Source organism: Leopardus geoffroyi, chromosome B2 (assembly GCF_018350155.1).
Source record: "Leopardus geoffroyi isolate Oge1 chromosome B2, O.geoffroyi_Oge1_pat1.0, whole genome shotgun sequence".
NCBI lineage: Eukaryota > Metazoa > Chordata > Mammalia > Carnivora > Felidae > Leopardus > Leopardus geoffroyi.
This window is the reverse complement of record NC_059332.1, coordinates 101,320,687-101,338,410: the sequence shown is the minus strand read 5'-3', so window position 1 is coordinate 101,338,410 and position 17,724 is coordinate 101,320,687. Positions and strand designations below refer to the sequence as shown.

The 17,724-nt window shown below is 40.3% G+C and overlaps 2 long non-coding RNA genes across 2 annotated transcripts in view; both read right to left on the bottom strand.

The window, feature by feature from the left end:
• The window catches only part of LOC123608879, a 28,692-nt gene extending 15,702 nt beyond the window's left edge, over positions 1-12,990 (bottom strand). The window contains exons 1-3 of the long non-coding RNA XR_006717489.1: positions 12,941-12,990; positions 7,735-7,851; positions 2,281-2,367 (exon numbers count right to left, since the gene is read on the bottom strand). This is a non-coding gene — a long non-coding RNA (uncharacterized LOC123608879). The remainder of the gene's footprint in view (positions 1-2,280; positions 2,368-7,734; positions 7,852-12,940) is intronic.
• Positions 12,991-13,099: 109 nt separating this feature from the next.
• LOC123608877 lies at positions 13,100-16,554 on the bottom strand. Its single transcript, XR_006717487.1, has 3 exons — positions 14,900-16,554; positions 13,220-13,900; positions 13,100-13,142 (listed from the first exon to the last, which is right to left on the bottom strand). It is a non-coding gene; the product is annotated as an uncharacterized LOC123608877 (long non-coding RNA).
• Between the last annotated feature and the right edge of the window lie 1,170 nt (positions 16,555-17,724).

The window sequence follows — 17,724 nt, the reverse complement described above, 5'->3', positions numbered from 1 at the left end:
TCCCTTGACCATCTGAATTCTCAAAGAAGAGAGAGCCTTGATGGTAGCTGAAAAGGGAATGGCCAGTTTATTTTTCTAGGAGCCTTGGGGAGGGCAAGGCTGGAGAGGCAGGAGAGTGGGACAATGACCTAGGAATGAGATGCCATAGAGTTCCGAGGGGCCTGGGGGCAGTTGACGTAGGTCCGTGTCCTAGTGGACTTGGACTTGAGAAAGGAGTGAGGCATTCTCTGAGACCAGAAGACAGATCTTGGAACATGCGTGGGTGTCGACAGAAGGAAGCATTAGGTACTCAACTGGTGGCTGATGATGGGCTTACCTGAGACCTAAATGTCCACGGTGTCTGGGCAGCAAGGTCATCTGCTGAGACAGAAGAAGAGGGCACTAAAGGGGGTCAGAAGGACTTCGGTGAGTGTGGGGAATCTTTGAGGGACCTGGACACTCTGAACAAGTATAAGCACTGACAAGAATTTCTGAGGACCGAGCCGAGACTGGAGACCAAGTGTCTGCAGTGTCCCTGATCTGCAGGTGGTGTGGCTTTTCATCCAGAGTGTTTATTCTCCTGAGCATGGGAACAGAGAAGGCAGATACACTCTGGATTCAGCTTCGTGCAGAAGCAGTGAGAGGATGCAGTAATCAAGAAGTAAGATGACTGCCAAAAAGCTATTAAGATTCTTAATTATGCCATTCAGGCCAGATACAAAATGAGGTCCCTGCACCAGTGGTTGGAGGTCCTTTCTCCCTGTTTCATATTTTCCAATGTCCCCAGTCAAGACCTAGTCAGCCAAAAGTTAAATCATATGCCCAGGATATTTCCTAGAGAGTTCAAGTATTTCACACTTTGGGAGCTTGACCTACAAACACTGCTCCTGGTGTGTAAGGAAATGAACTTTTAAATCAGAACCTTACAGAAAAACATCAGAAACCAAGAAATGTGCACTAACCCCTACACACCCTGCAGAGAAAATGGACGGCAATGACTCTAAATTCAAAACAATATTTGTAGTGTGGTCTCCAGAAGAATTTCTCCCCCTGACTGTCACCGCTAAGAATGTATCCAATTTTGACAATCGCTCTAACATAACAAGCCCTCCCTTGGTTCACGTCAGTGGCAGAAATGTCACATGCCTTTGCCTGAAAAAAAAAAAAAAAAGATGGGGCGCCTGGGTGGCTCAGTCGGCTAAGTGTCCGACTTCGGCTCAGAAGTGTCCAACTTCTGTGCTGACAGCTCAGAGCCTGGAGCCTGCTTCACATGCTGTGTCTCCCTCTCTCTCTCTCTGCCCCTCCCCTCCCCCCTCTCTCTCTCAAGTAAATAAACATTAAAAATTTTTTTTAAAACTTAAAAGTAAGCATTTTAAAGCATTTTAGAGACATTGTTCAGGAAGTATTTGCAGGCACTGACAAATTAGATTAAGATTATAATTTGCAGGTTTGATATAACTAAAAGCAGGGATTTCTAGAGGCAGTGCATCATGGACTAAAACCCTTGCTCCAAAACTATCTGAGCAACTAAATTACTAAATTAACCTCTCTCTCTTTCTGTTTTCTTTTCTGCCAAGTAGGTAAACTAATACTATTTTACGGGATTTCTATAGAAATCATATGCCAAGTACCTAACAGAATAGGAAATGCAGGGAGTATTTAAAAGAATAGCTATTGTTATTGCTCCAAAAAAGGCTTTGCTTGAATTCTCTGTGGTCACAGAGAAAACAAACAGTGATTACTCCCCACATCAAAAGGCTTCACGGGGCTCAAGTTGGCTTCCTTTGAATCAGCAGGGAAAGCTTCATCTGTGAGCACATATTCTTTACATTTGAGCCTCAAGGACATATCTCCAAATGCTAAAGTTTAAATTAAAGATGTTTGATTTGCATCTTAACCACCAGATGGTGGCGGGGGGGGGGGGGGGGGGGGGCGGGGGGGGTGCTTTTTGAATTTGCCTTTGTCCCCGCTTTGAGTCTCGGGTCTCCGGGATTTGGAATGTGAGGTGCCTCCAGACCGCCCCTGCCCCCATTAGTGCTTATGGCTTGCCTCTTTCATAGCACCTGGCACCCTCATTGATTTTTGTCTGTCTTCCCCAATACATCATGAATGACTTGAGGGCAAAAAATTCATCTCACTCTTATTGGTATTCCCAGTGCTTAGGCAGATAACAAATATTTGTTGAGTGACCAGGTCCTGCCCCAGCCGTGCCTCATGTTTCCACTCTTTGGAACACTCAGCTTAAATTCTTGATTAGCTAATGGACACTTCAGCTAATGGAACCGAGGTATCTTCACTTACATCAGAGAATGAGGCAGACGGACGGTTGCACTCTGCTTCTCTTCCATCCAAACACGTCCTGATTTCCAGTTTGTTCCTGGAGCTTCCCTGCTCAGAGAGAAGCAGCTTTGAATAAGAAAGGAATGATCAAAGAATTAGGCTGCTTAGCATATATCCCAGGAAAATTTAGGCATTTATAATGGAATAAAATGGAATAAAATAAGAAAGGAATGATCAAAGAATTAGGCTGCTTAGCATATATCCCAGGAAAATTTAGGCATTTATAATGGAATAAAATAAACTATAATGGAAACTCAAATTCCTCATTATGCCAAAAGGTAAATAAGTTACTACGTCAGTAGGTACGATCGGACTCAGATGTGTTAGCGGAAAATGATACAATTTCCCTACCATCCGTGAGTATGTACAGTGAGGAAACAATCAGCCTATCAGGGTCTGCTCTGCAGATCCGGGAAGGAGACACTGGCCTTATCTGTAAATAGCTGGCCAGGTAATACAGGATGAAAGATAAAGGTTTACTCTTTCTGGAGGAGGGAAACTAAAGAGAAAGGAATCCTCACACATCATCCTGCAGTCTGAGGTGTGAAAATGAGGAGAGAGGCAGGGGTCAACGCCTGTGAACTGAGTTCCTTTACAAATTGCCCTTTTGCTGCCAGACGCATGTGCCTTTAGGATTTAACCCTTTTCAGTGGTCTTCTGTGGACCAAGTTTCACACTTTCCAGGTGGTGGTGGATTGGAGTTGACACAGCAGACAATGGCCCCGGGGCGTGTGACGCAGCTGGGTGAGCCCAAGTAAATGCAGTGACCCAAAGTGCCGGTGGCTTCTCCTGAGGCCCCAGCACACTGCCTCATAGCAACCTGCCCAGATAGTTTCCTCCTAATCCACTCAATTCTAGCACAATCCCAATTTTGTATCTACCCTCCATTAGCTATTCTTTCAATATTATTTTTGGCCGTATAGGTCATGGACATTTCTCAGGGGATGCTCCTGAAGGCCTTCCAGAATCTCCAGGATTCTGGAATACAACAAGTAATTATTTCCCCTCCCTTTCTCTGATGAGAAGCTAAGTAGATGCTTGCACACTAACTTTAAATGCCCTCGATGGGGGCCAGTTAGGCTCACTCACTCACTAAGAAATTGCTCCTACAATCCCACCTTTGTCAAAGCCTGTGAAGTTCAAATTGACTACAAATTTCTACTTTCCGTGGTCTGAAAAGCTAACTCGTGAATAACAAAACCCTCCATGTTCCGCCTGAGAATATCACTTCCTGAGCAATATTCACCCAAATTGGCATGGCTGTCTTTGTGGCCCATGTGTCAGGTAAGTGTCACTATTTCTGCTCACCTTGTTTTCTGCATTCATTTATTGATTCATCATTCAGTGAACCACTTGCTGAGCCCTGACTATGTGTCAAGCCCACGGAATACAAAATTAAATAAAACAGAACTTCTTATCCTTGCAGACCATGCAATGTACTGAGAAAAGATAAATAAAAGTGTATTATAATCTACCGAACCAATTGCTGTGGGCCAGAGTTGTTTTTTGTGATTTTGGGGAGGATGACTTGGTTTCAATTAGAAGCCTACAAACAAAATAGTTTCTAAGAGCAAAATGCTGAACATAAAATAGATCGATTCCCCAGGAACCATGGGAAATTATTTTAGAGAAATGGAAAATCGGGAAGGGTTCACCTTGATGCCATTTTCTCCTGATTGAACCAATTCCATGGGATGATAATCGATGTGGACTAACCAGGTGAGAAGCTGACCTGGAACAGGTGTTCCTGGGACTTCTTGCAGTAAAGCTAAGCTGGTGGCATTCCTTTTTGAACTACCGTACCTGAGAAAACCTTCTGATATGAGAGTTCACAAGAAATGGATAGTGTACTTTGTCTCTAGCTTAGAGCCAAAAGCTGAGAATGCCAGTCTATTATGGCTGTGATAAAGGACAAATATAAAAATAGAACAAATGGTAATATAGACTTATACAGTGTGGTACTTTTATAATAACAGCTTTATTCAGCTATAGCTCACATACCTAGGACACATTTCTCCCATTTGAAATTTACAATCGTTGTTAGCATAGTCACAAAGTTGTACAACTATTACACAAATCAGTTTTAGAATATTTTCATCACCCTAACGAGGAAAACCCATATCCATGAGTTGTCACTTTTCATTTGCCCCCAACCCCTCAACCATAGGCAAACACCAACCTACTTCCTGTACCTACAGATTTGTCTACTCTGGGCATTTTATCTAAGTTGAATCATACAATATGTGATTCGCTGTGACTGGCTTCTTCCACTTAGCATGCTTTCAAAGTCTGTCCAAGTAATAGCACATAGCAATACTTCATTAGTTTTTATTGCCAAGTAATATTCTATTCTATGAATATACCACATTTTATTTATCTATTCATCTGCTGATAGATATTTGAGCTGTTTCCACCTTTGGATATTAAGTATAATGCCCATGAACATTCATGTACAGGTTTTTTTTTTTTTTTTTTTTTTTTGTGGACATGTACTTTTATTTCTTTGGGGTATATAACCAGAAATAAAATTGCTGAATCATGTGGCCACTATGTTAAACTAAAAGAAACTTCCAGGCCGTTCTACCAAGAATCTGTACCATTTTGCATTCCCACCAGCAATGTGTGAGGATCCCTATTTCTCCACATCCTCAACAACACTTATTCTCATCTGGCTTTTTTATTATAGCTATTTTATTCATAAGTGTAAAGTGGTATCTCCTTGTGGGTTTGACGACTAATGATGTTGAGCGTCTTTTCATGTAGTTATTGGCCATTTGTAGGTATTCTTTAATGAAACATCTATTCAGATCACTTGTCCATTTTTAAAGTGAGTTATTTATCTTTGTGTACGATACTTTTATTTTTTAAAGCTTATTTATTTATTGAGAGACAGAGTGTAGGGGAGGGGCAGAGAGAGAGGGAGAGAGAGGAGGATTCCAAGCAGGCTCCACACTGCCAGGACAGAGACCAATGCGGGTCTTGAAATCACGAACCGCGAGATCATGACCTGAGCCGAAAGAGTTAGATGCTTAACCAAGTGAGCCACCCAGGCACCCCTGGGTACAGTAGTTTTAAAGTTTAAAAAAATGCTTTTATGTTTATTATTTTACATCTTGTACAACAATGCTATGGGTATTATTATTATTATACAAGATAAGAGAACTGAGGCTCAGAGATGTCAACTGACTTGCCAAGGTCACGTAGCTATCAAGTAGCAAAGCCAAAACTTGAACCCAGCAGAGGCATATCCCCTGCCATAACTGTGAGCTCTGTAAAAAGAAGAAAATTTTCCTTGTATTCTATCTGGTACTGATTAGGCAGCCCACCATGTCCAAACATCATTAAATCAAATAATACTAGAATCTCTACACTAAAGAGAACTCCCAAGGGAGAGTCAAGCCAGAGCATTCAAAATAAATTGCATGGATGGCCAGACAGGAATCTTCCTTAATAAGACTTCTGTCCAAGCCTGCCATAAATACCCCTGAGAACTCAGAAGATAAAAATAAATTTCATAACAGTGATCTTGCTGTGACCATAACCGGCCTAAAATCACACTGCTTTCTGAGATGCTGCAGATGCTCAATTTTATTCTTCTTTTCAGAATGGGAGTTCTTCAACTTTTTCATGATTGATAAGAGCTTCCAGATGTTTCCAAATGCAGTAGGTACATCATTTTATAGGGTCAGTGGAAACCATCAGAAAAGACCCCCACAATCTACAGAATTCCAAAGCACCTTATCAATTACCGCTGAGGATACATGATAAGCTTTGTGTTGATTTTAAGCTAAACATAGTATGAAAGTTACAGAATTGAAAAGAAACAGCAAAAAATGAGGTTAGGTAGAAAAATGTGGACTCTGGAGCCAGACAAACTTGAGCTTACCTGAGAGGAGGCGTCTCAGTAGCTTAAACTTTTAAGTGATTTATTTTATCTGAGACATGGATTCTACATTGAATTTACATTTCTTCTGTGAAATGTAAATAAATAGATAGATAGATAGATAGATAGATAGATAATTTTTAAAAAGGCAAAAACAAAAAACAAAAACAAAAACACCCTATTCTATCTAGCATTATCATAATATTAAATGAATTGTGTATATAAAATGTCTGGCACATTATACTCGATAATGGTGCCTAATTTATGAGAACAGAAGAGAATATTTGTAGGATCTTTGCAATGTCAGTTCCATTTGAAATTAGTAACTCTAAAAAAAGGAATACTTTTCCAGACCCATGTCCCAAAGGGCATTTTTTAATATAGTAGGGGGAAAAAAAGAATGTTCAAGGCAATAAGAATGCTCTTGGCAACATGGCCTAAGACTTTATATTTGACAGCTAATGTATCATTGGGAAGATCTGTAACCTTGAACCAAGGATACAAACCTACAGTGTAGACACAAAGCAGTGTTTAGATGGAAATGAAATTTCCTTTTTTGTTTTTTGCCTTCTTAAACAACCCATCACTCATTCTCTCAACAAGACCGGGCACGATTTTATCAGTCATTCTCAGATTTTATTCTTTATTGGAGGAGAGATGGCAGATACACTTTATTAAAGGCATAAGTTGATATAGACATGCCTTTGGAAGCTAATGCTATTTTCAAGATTGGTGTTAGGATGCACATGCCCCATTGCATTCTGGGAAAAAAGGAAAACTTGTGCCCAGCTGATTCTCTCAGGCAAGTACAATGCAGACGAGGTCCACCATTCTGGGTCCAACATGAAGGACTCTGGGCAGGTTAATCAGAATTTTTTACAGAACCTGTTCAAAAGAAGTTTAATATACTTTGCAACATTTCAAAGAGGAAAAAAAATGGGACCTAAAACTAGCCATTGACGTTATTAGTGAAGTTGAGCATTATACATGTGATATTTATATTTTCTCTTCTGTGATTTGTATGTTTGTAACATTTGCCCATTTTCCTATTACAGTGTTTATCTTTTCCCATGTTATTTAAGGTTTTAATCTGAGGATATTAATAGGATTGTCAAAGACAACGCAAATATTTTCCAAGTTTTTTGTTTGCCTTTTCATTTGTTTTTTTAAATTATTGATGTAGACATGTCTTCCACTCTAATGCAGTCAAATATGTCTTCTCCTTCATGATCTCTTGTATTGGAACATCTCCGTTTCTTCAAACCTTATTTTACAACTATACTTAATGGCATCTAATGTGACAGAAAGGCCTAGGAGGTAAGGATGAAGAGCAGCTATTCCATTAAATAATTAGGACGTCCTTGGTCACTTTTAGAAAGAAATTTCTGTATACTTGTGAGTTTTGACCCAAGATTGCTGGAGTATAAACAGTAAATGCAGACTAATATTACAAGAGCCTTGATGTGAATGTGAATAGACACTATCAACATCTATGGATGAGAAAAATGAAGACCTGAGTTGAAGATACTGACCTTGGTCTTTTACTCTGGCAGATCTGATGCGCCTTCAGAGAGACGGTGTCTGTTCCTCATGATGGCTGTGACCCTTTTTGGTGGTTAACTCTATCCTCAGAAGGAAATTCCATGACCCTATAATAGGTGGTATTTCAGGGGGAAAAAGAGAGGTTATGCATCGTGATAATTGTGGTAATACTTGAGTGTGAAAGCTTTGAAGCCTTTGCCCACTTTATTTCATTTTAGCTTCAAGTGTCAAAAAGGGATAGGTACAGAAGCATCATTATTTCCATTTTACAGAAGAAGGAAATGAATTGCCCAGAGTTTAAGCCATTGATAAAGCCCAGCATGGTACCGCTCTGTGAAATACCTGACTATATTCTTATCCTCATATGCACAGATATAGTCTTGTGAGTAAGACAAGATATAAAAGGAACAATTAAGAGCACCCAAGAGAATACACACTAGCATCAGATTAAATGCCACAACCACAAAATACTCTAATGCATGGAACTCATAATAAATGCTGAACAGGTAGCTGAGAAAAGATTATATCCATGTTGCCTGATTATTCGAGAAAAAGTTGATAGAAATATGAGTCTTTCAAATGGGAGTTGGATTTGGACAAGTACATTGAAAGAAAGCATTTTCAACAGGACTGAAAAGAGACCACACTAGCGTAAGAACGGAAGACCTGGACGGAGAATGCGGGAGGCAGGAAGCCGGCCTGCCGGAATAGCCTTGTTAGGAGCAAGATATTCGGCTGGAGAGGAAAGTCAAAATTTAAAGGGCCTAGAATATCAGGGTGAAACATTTGAAACTGAACTTTTCAGCAACAGAGAAGCACGGAAGATATGTTCAAAGGAGAGGGAAATGGTTAAAGATGCGTGTCTTAGGAAGACTCGTGCGATAAGAACATGCAGAGCAGAGGGAAGGAAACAGTGAGAGAGGCTAGAAAAAAAGAAAAGCAGAGGGGCAAACTCAGAATCATAGGTGCTGAAGAAACGTCTTCCCAAGAGTTCAGTCCCAGAGAGTGGAGAATACCTGATGCCAGTGAAGGGAGACAGGCAAGGAGATATATTTTTCTATCTTTTTTATCCGTATTTTATGTGTACACACACACACACACACACACACACACACACACACACCACTGTGCTCATGCACCAGGCACCCAAAGGCCCCTTGTTGCCTGCTTCTCTTCCAGGGCCCTGGAGAGGACAGAGCTGAAGCAATTAGTTCAGACTGATAACTAGGCTTGTGGAAGTGGATGAGCCTTCAGACGCAACAGAGGAAGATATTTTTAAAAACCAAAGGCCCAAAGAGGGAGATTCGAGGAGCGCTGGTAGTTAATGGATAGGAGCAATGAACAAAGGCGATTAAGGGAGCAGAGCAGAACGGTAGCTTCCTCTGACAAGTGCACAGCACCTTCTAAAGCACTAGGTGTAAAGCCTCACATGCACTGTCAAGGGTGTGAGCGGTGAAGTTAATGGAGAAAGCAGAGTTATTCTGCCGAAGAGACCCATTTGAAAGTGAAATAGAGGTCAAAACCCCACTCTAACATGGAAATTGGAAACTGCCAGATGTTCCGATGCTGTGGTATAGTTCAAAAAGGACAGAATTGACGGATTATTAACTGTGCCAGCTGGCATCATGGAATTTATGTTTTCTTTGTTGTGTGAAATGTACAGTCATAACAGAAACATTAAAAACCTGAGTAGGTTCAAGGAAGGACATAAAACAATATAAATCAAAGTTTACTGTAATAAATATAGCTAACAGCAGAGGGCTCCCTTCAACGCCTGGCAAATACTCAAGGCAGACAAACTCAAGGGAAGGAGTTTTTTTCTATTTTCTGGTAACTTCTACCAGCATTGAACATTTTCATACATATGGGGGGAAAAACCCAACTAAATAAATGAACTAAACTAAACTAAACTAAATGTATTACAAGCATAATTTTTAGAACTTCAGGTCCTAAGATTCCTTTCTTTAAAATTTTTAACTGTATTTTTTTTGCTAATGAGAAACTATCTGAAGTTATTAATGCAATAATTCAGGGCGGTCTAGTTATAAAATGCCTCGAGATAATAGAGTAACGGCAGTTACAACCCAGAATAATAAAATATTTGGTAATTATGATAATGAATCAGTCAATAGGATTTCTTTTAAAATGAATGTAAAGATTTCTAGAATAGTGATACATGCTCCACATGGGAAATAAGTAAAAATAGAAGATAAAAAACAGTAAGCTTAGCCCTCAGATATATCCTTAGTTAACATTTTAGTTTATTTTTTTTTCAGTCTCTTTTGTGTATAAGTTTGTTTCCATGTTAATATATACAGTCAGATTGATGACTGTATTATGTGTAGGATTTATCATTTTCATCTTGCTTAAATAATCCACATTTTAACAAAACATTTCATAGTCCATTATAAATTCATTTATATACATAACTCTTAATAATTACATAATACTCAGTAATATGAGTATATGTCCTAAGAGGTACTTAACCAATATAGGTACTTAACCAAATTTAAACACATTCCCAGTGTTCTTTTTATGTAAGTATAATATCTTTTCACTTAAAATCATTTTTTCGTATTGTGACTTAACTCCTCAGGATAGTAGTTTTTAAGATAAAAAAAAACTTTAAGAAAAACAAGGGAGTATGAAATAAGTAACCTAGCCAATTTACACATAACTTCTACTTAAGTGGAAATGACACTGTTAAACTACAAGACCTTGGTGTGGCAACAAAAGGACCATTTTTAACCACATTGCTGCCCTTGAAGGACAACTGATAGTGACTCATGGGAAACAGCCCACGAATAGCACAGAAAACATGTAAGGAGACACAAGTAGGGTTTGATTAATGAACATCGTAAGCACACTATAGTCATATCTATATCTGTGTGTTTTTATATTGCTTTTAAATTTGTTTATACGTATTTACATTTAACTGGGAAAATGGACATAGCACATTCTGAAGTATAAATATAATTATTCTTTTACTTCATCATATTTTTTGTTTTACTATTCAGAATTAATAGAAACAGTAGCCATTATGAAAAAGAGATATCAGATTGTAAAAAATAAGTAAATAATAAAAATAAAGAAATGGATGCATCGGGCCATTAAAGAGAGAGAGGGAGCACGCGTGCTCTATTTAAGCCAGTTAGTACCCCTGACACCAGTGAAAAATTCTGGTGCCTGGAGCAAACAGACCAGATGCACAACACCTTCTAACACATGGTGTCTGCAGGGCTCAGCTTTTCCTTTTGCAGAATATTGTGAAGTGTGAGTGGTGCAATGGACTAAGCATAAACATCTGCAGTCTGAGTCAGATGATGTGGGTTCAAGTTTCTCCCTGATCATTACCAGATGTGTGACTTTGGAGGAGTTAAGTAATCCTTGAAATTCACTTAGGGGTAAAAAAAAAAAAAAGTGATTTTTATAACCCTCTAATGCATTTCAGACTATCTACCTAATGACACGGACAGCATTTCCATAAAATGGCAATTTTGACCTATAATCCCTACATCCAAACACACAGAATAGAAACCCAGGAGGGCTATACTCTGCAACCAGGGCTCTTTAGCAAATCAGGGCCTGGAAAGAGTGGGCATTAGATTAAACGCAAGCTGTTTTTAAGTCAAATTGAAATCCTATTTACATTTTTCATAAGATATTTTAGAAATAAAGTATTGGAATCATTTACAAAGCATATTATTGTATGCAGTAGACTATAGTGTAGCCATATTTTCAACCAGTTAATTTTAATTTATGATGATGAAAAATGTGGATAAAGTAGACTTTGTCTCAAAATGTTGCCATTTGATTTGTACACTGTCCCCAGAAAGGATAATGATTTTCCAAAAGCTAGTTTTACTGCTAGTCAGGTACAGCACTCATTTGAATACTGATGTTTTTGTTTAAATACACATGTCTGAGGACTTCCTTGGATTCATCAAGCTACATCGTTAACTATACCATGAGGCAGCAAATTTCAACCCTTCAACTCAGGGGCCAAATCCAGCCTGCTGCCTGTTTCTGTACAGCCCTCAAGCTAAGAATAATTTTTTAAATTTTTAATGGTTAGAAAAATCAAAAGAACTATAATGGTTCATCACACATAGAAATTATATGAAATTCCAAGTTTAGCATCCGTAAAATTTTGAATTTCATCAGAAAATTTGTGGAAATCTGTTTTCTCTCTTGTTTCATAAGCGCTTACATAATATCCTCAAATTTGCCTCTTGGCCTACAAAGCCTAAAACATTTTGTTTACTATCTGGCTCCATACAGAAAAAGTTTGCCAAACCCTGAACCATGCCAAAACCCAAAACCATTCTTCAGTGTTGCTTGGGCTCTTTATGAATAATTAAAGACTGTGCCCTTTCATATTAGAAGCAAATAGTCAACAGCAGTGGTTCTCCAAAATTCTGTACTTTGCAATTACCTGGGTAGCTTCAGAAAATATTGATGTTTGTGTCCCAGCCCCAGAGACTGATTTAACTGGTCTGGGGTATGCCCTCAGCTTTGAAAGCTTTAAAAAAAACATGCGTAGGTGATTCTAATATGGAGTTTAGCAACAACTGATTTGGTACTTTGGCAAATTCAATCCACTCAACTTCCCTCCTGCTGATTCCCCAGCACATGGCCCATTGCAGCTGCCCTCAACCCTTCAAACTCCCAAACCTCTTGTTCCTGCTGCCCCATACTCCATTTCTTGCAGCGCAGGAGTCCCTGACCAACTCAACCGAGAAGTTCAAGGCCAATCCACTACCAAGTTTGCCTGTCTTACTTTCTGAACAGAACTCCTTCCTGAAGTTAATTCTCTTCTGTCCTGACCCTTCTAGAGGGAATACACCATGGTGATTTAAAAGAGGTTGCTTGGGGTGCCTGGGTGGCTCGGCCAGCTGAGCGTCCGACTTCGGCTGGGGTCATGATCTCACGGTTTGTGGGTTTGAGCCCCGTGTCAGGCTCTGTGCTGACAGCAGAGCCTCCTTGGGATTCTCTCTCTGCCCCTCTCGTTCCCTCTCTCTCTCTGTCTCTCGGAAATAAATAAACAAAAAAGGGAGAGAGAGCTATTGCTTGAATCAGGACTGAATTTGAGTCCCTATTCCTTTATTTATAAGATATGCAAGCTTGAACAAATCGTTTAATCAGTTCAACTATTAGTTTGGTCATTCATAAAGCAGGATTAAGAATAAAACCTACCTCAGTACACCTGTGTGGCTCAGTCGGTTGAGTGTCCAACTTCATGATCTCGCAGGTCATGATGTCGCAGTCTGTGAGCTCCAGCCCTACGTTGTTGGGCTCTGTGCTGACAGCTCAGAGCCTGGAGCCTGCTTCAGATTCTGTCTCTCTGTCTCTCTCTCTCTCTCTCTCTCTCTCTCTCTGCCCCTCCCCTGCTTGTTCTCTAAAGAAATAAATGCATACATAAATAAATACATAAACAAACTTTAAAAAAATTTTTTTAAAAAGAATAAAACCTACCTCATAGGGATCTTTGTGAGAATTCAATGAAATTTGCTTGCTAAAGTGTGGTCCTCAGACTAGCATCATTAGCACCACGTAAGCACTTGTTAGAAATGCCGAATTTCACACTCCACCCAGATCTTCCAAAACAGAATCTGCCTTTTAATGAGATCTGATAGTGATTTGTGTACACATTAAAGTTTGAGAATCACGGTGCTAGGAAGATTTTATTTCACTGTATGTCCAGGCTGAGTCTCTGCTCAGCCCCTCTATAGCAACACCCAATATATGTGATGTTGCTGGTGCCCTTAAGGGTGTCTTTTTTTATGTACAAAAAGAAATTTCCTTCAGGTAAAAAAAGAGAAATTGATTTGTCAGCCAGGTACAAAAGAATTTGAAATTAAGAGAGACTAGGGTGGGGGCAAGGGACAGTTAAAAAGTGCAGGGTCACCTTTATACAACTTAGGAAAAGATGCTCCTGCTGAGCATTGAGCATTCATCACCTCACAGGCACACGCCTGGTGAGCTGACAGAGTCCTTGTGCAATTTAGAAACACATACTCCCATGGGCTGCTGTTGTCAAGTTTTAGACCGCATGGCTCGCCAAATGCGGCAATGGCTCAACCAGTTGTCCCTGGCAACATGTGGCAATACTTTGAAGGTGAGTTTACATGAGGTCCCGAAGTAGTGTGTGGTCCACTGGAATGAAAAGAATGAAAAACGCAAGGGTGGATCCAAAAGAAAATGCCAAAATGACAGAGGGCAACGGAGAAGAGGTAGGGTGGAAAATGGACCTGGGGTTATTAAGGAAGACTTCTGGAAAGAGGTAGGATTTGACACAAATCTCAAGGATCTATGTAACTGAGATGTGAGGGGGAGGTGGAATCACATATTAAATATGTTACAAACAGTACTGGACTGTGAGAGAGACTATATTTTGAGATTCGCAGCATGAACCGTGGACAAGAAGGCAAATGGGGGTATTGAAAAGTCTAAACTCATTAGACTATAAATATGAAACCATTTTATTTTCTTCCAATAACTGTCCCCATCTGTGCTAGACCGACCCCTCCACCCCCGCCACACACACACACACACAACACACACACACACACACACACACACACACACACACACACACACACACATCTTAGCCCTAGTCCATGGGTTTATTTGGTTAAGTCTTAATGTTACATCTAATTCATCATGTTCTTCTCCCTTCCCCCAGCCAGGGGCACGGTCTTTATCAGTTTCCCTCTTTCTCCTCTTTCCAGAACTATCTCCTCTAGAGGTGGAGCAGGGCAGAGTAAGGCTGCATACCTCCCTGCTTACCTGTGGTTCCAATGTGCTTCATGCTCTCCAGTATGCCCCCTCCAACCCACAACTCTGGGCACTGGAAGTTCCTAATTAATTTTGTCCACATCTTTGGCTGACCCCAGCTAGCATTGTCATGTCACATGCTTTTGTCCTTCACTGTGGGATTCCTCTAGAGACAGTTATCCCCAAACTCAGTCTAATTTTCTTGGTCAGTTCCCAGGCTTGCAACAAGTACATGTGGAACCATCTCAGTATATCTTGGAAAGGGGCGCGTGTCAACTGGGGGAGTGATGAGGAATCTTATGACATCTCCACCTGACATTCCCCTCCCCAACATGCAAGTGCACGTACATCACCTCTATAAACGCCCTACCTACACACCTGACAGCTCAGAGGTAGTTCATCAGCTCTGCTATATAAGCAGATATTCAACCAGGGAATAAAGTGTCAGTCTGCCTTTCCTTAGCCACTCCCAAGTTTATGAACGATTCTCTTGGACCTCCCTCTCTTTCCTTCAATGGAGGAGATGAAGAGAGAAAGTGAACACTTTGTTCCTTCAAAAGACTCCTCTTCTCAGTTGTTGTTGTTGTTGTTGTTGTTGTTTTTAAATATCAGGAGGAGGTGAAAGACAATGGAGTAGTAACCCCAGGTCTGCTGGATAATCCTTATCAAGCCCTGCAAAGAGATAGCAGGTCTCAGTAGCTGTGGTTCCTGGGGCTTAGAATTTGGGGTACATATTCCCAGCTTTGAGTCTTTGATGGTTCTGAGACAACATGAAAAATCTCACTCAGCCCCTGATGTTGCACTGGTAGAAGATAAAGAAATTAATTCTCAGAGAAGGGCAGATGTTTGCCCAATATTAAATGAGAGATGAGATTTAAATACCAACATCATACTTCTTCCACTGGTTGTTGATAAATGCAACTTACCTATCCATAACCCAAAAGCTTTTGAGCTAGAAGACTCCAGGAAAATAGGAGGGAATAGGCACATTCTGTAAGCACAGTTAGCAGTCTCTCCCACTAGCTATGATTATGCACCTTTTACAAATTTATATGATTAATCATAGTGCTGAAGGCTGAGCCTAACTCACTCATCAGTTACAAGCATCTCAGTGTATTATGTTGGTTTAAGAATTATCGACTGTATATATTACCCCACAGATTTTGACTTGTTGAAGACTGAGGTAAATACCAAAGGGTATTAACATACCCAGCTAGTAAATGAGGAAGGGCTTCCCTTGAGAACACTGTTCCACCTACACTGAGACATTCCAATCTATAGCCATGGACAGCTATGCTCAAGCCAGCTTCCCGTGCCTTCAGAAAGGTCAAGCCGGAGATCATCTTAACTAAACATTTATTTTTAAGTTAGGCCAAGTCTATACAAGCAGAGAGAGAGGATATTCCCCCCTTATCTAAAGTATTTGGTTCTTCTCCAGGGAGCAAACCAAGATCATCTGCAGACATGTTTAGAGGTAGGACACTGGGCATTTACTTAAAACTTCAAGTTACTGAATATTTATGTAATCTTTTCTTTTACTGGGGATTAGAAGGTTTGCCTGTATGGAAACACTACTCTGAGAAAGCTGATGTAAGACGGCACTTAGTCAGATGAAGGCATTTTAGAGTCCATTCAAATCAAACGTTACTTCAGCAAACAAGTATTTACTGAGCACCTGCTCTGTGCTGAGCACTGTTATAGTTCATTACTCAGTACAAGTTCTCTGCGAGCCAGATATTTTCTTTCCATTTTTTTCTAAAGGCACAATGTAGAGATATTCTGTACAGAGAGATTCAATGTAGAGAAATTCTTGACTCCTTGTCCATGCCCGTGATTGCACTGATCCGTGCTGCCTACGATCAAGATCTTTGGTGCTTTCTGGTTAGAAAGACTGCTTTTTCTTTATGGACGTAACGCCCTTTGAGCTGGCAACAGCTGGGAAATCTTTGCTCACTTCACTTAATTGAGCTGTCAGCTGAGATCCCAGTCCAGATTTTTTTAAAGAAGGAAGAGAGGGGGCGCCTGGGTGGCTCAGTCGGTTAAGCGTCCGACTTCAGCTCAGGTCACGATCTCGCGGTCCGTGAGTTCAAGCCCCACGTCGGGCTTTGGGCTGATGGCTCAGAGCCTGGAGCCTGCTTCAGATTCTGTGTCTCCCTCTCTCTCTGTCCCTCCCCCATTCATGCTCTGTCTCTCTCTGTCTCAAAAATAAATAAACGTTAAAAAAAAAAGAAGGAAGAGAAGAAGGGAGCAAGAGAGGAAGGGAGGCAGACAAGATAAAGTTAATTTTAGCCCCTAAGATTGTAGTCTCCATTCGTGGCTTTTTGAAGGGGAATTAACATGCCATTCTCCCGATATTCAATTTTGTGGGGAAGGCGTTCTAGGGACATGTTCAAGAATTACTGTTCAAGTGTCATTATTAATTATGTCACCATCGTTCGATGATGCATCCCCCATTTATATGTGTATCTTCTTCCCCTTGATAAGAGGTGATCAGCACATGGTTGAATTAAAGAAAAAAAATAAATGTCTGAAGGCAACCTGAGTGTTTAAATGCCTGCCCACAGGACTTAAATAATCCATGACACCTGGTGAAAGGACACAAGGCCACCAAGAAAAGACTCCACAGAGGGGTGGAGCCATCCAGACACAACGTTATTGGCAGGGATAACCTGCAGATTTATAACATTTAAAACATGAAGCAGAAACTGTAGAAGTTACTGCACCTAGAAGAGCTTTCTTATGACGTGGAATAATGGAAATTTAACTAAGTTTCTTTTACAAGTCTCTCGGTCTTATTTAATACAAAGAACCAAGCAATCCATTATCTTATTAGAAAAGATCAAAATAACAATGCAGGAAATAGAAGTGAGAAGACAGCAAGAAAGGAGAAATAGAGGTGAGAGGAAGGGAGGGGAGGGAGGAAATGTGGGGAAGAGAGAGAGAGAGAGAGAGAGAGAGAGACTAATTTCTTCCTTTAGAGCTAACCTGGGAGTATAGAGCCATGAAATAAAGCACCTGCCTCTACTTGAAAGATGGCATTGTGTTCGCACTAATGCCCCATATAAGACATCAGTTTTCAGCTAATGCCACTGAGACAGGATGAAGAGCTTCCAATAGTTTGGAAGCAGCATGCAGTCTGCCCAGTTTATTTCAGAAATTAAAAAAAAGAATGAAGTAACACAGCAAAATGTATGTTCCCCCTT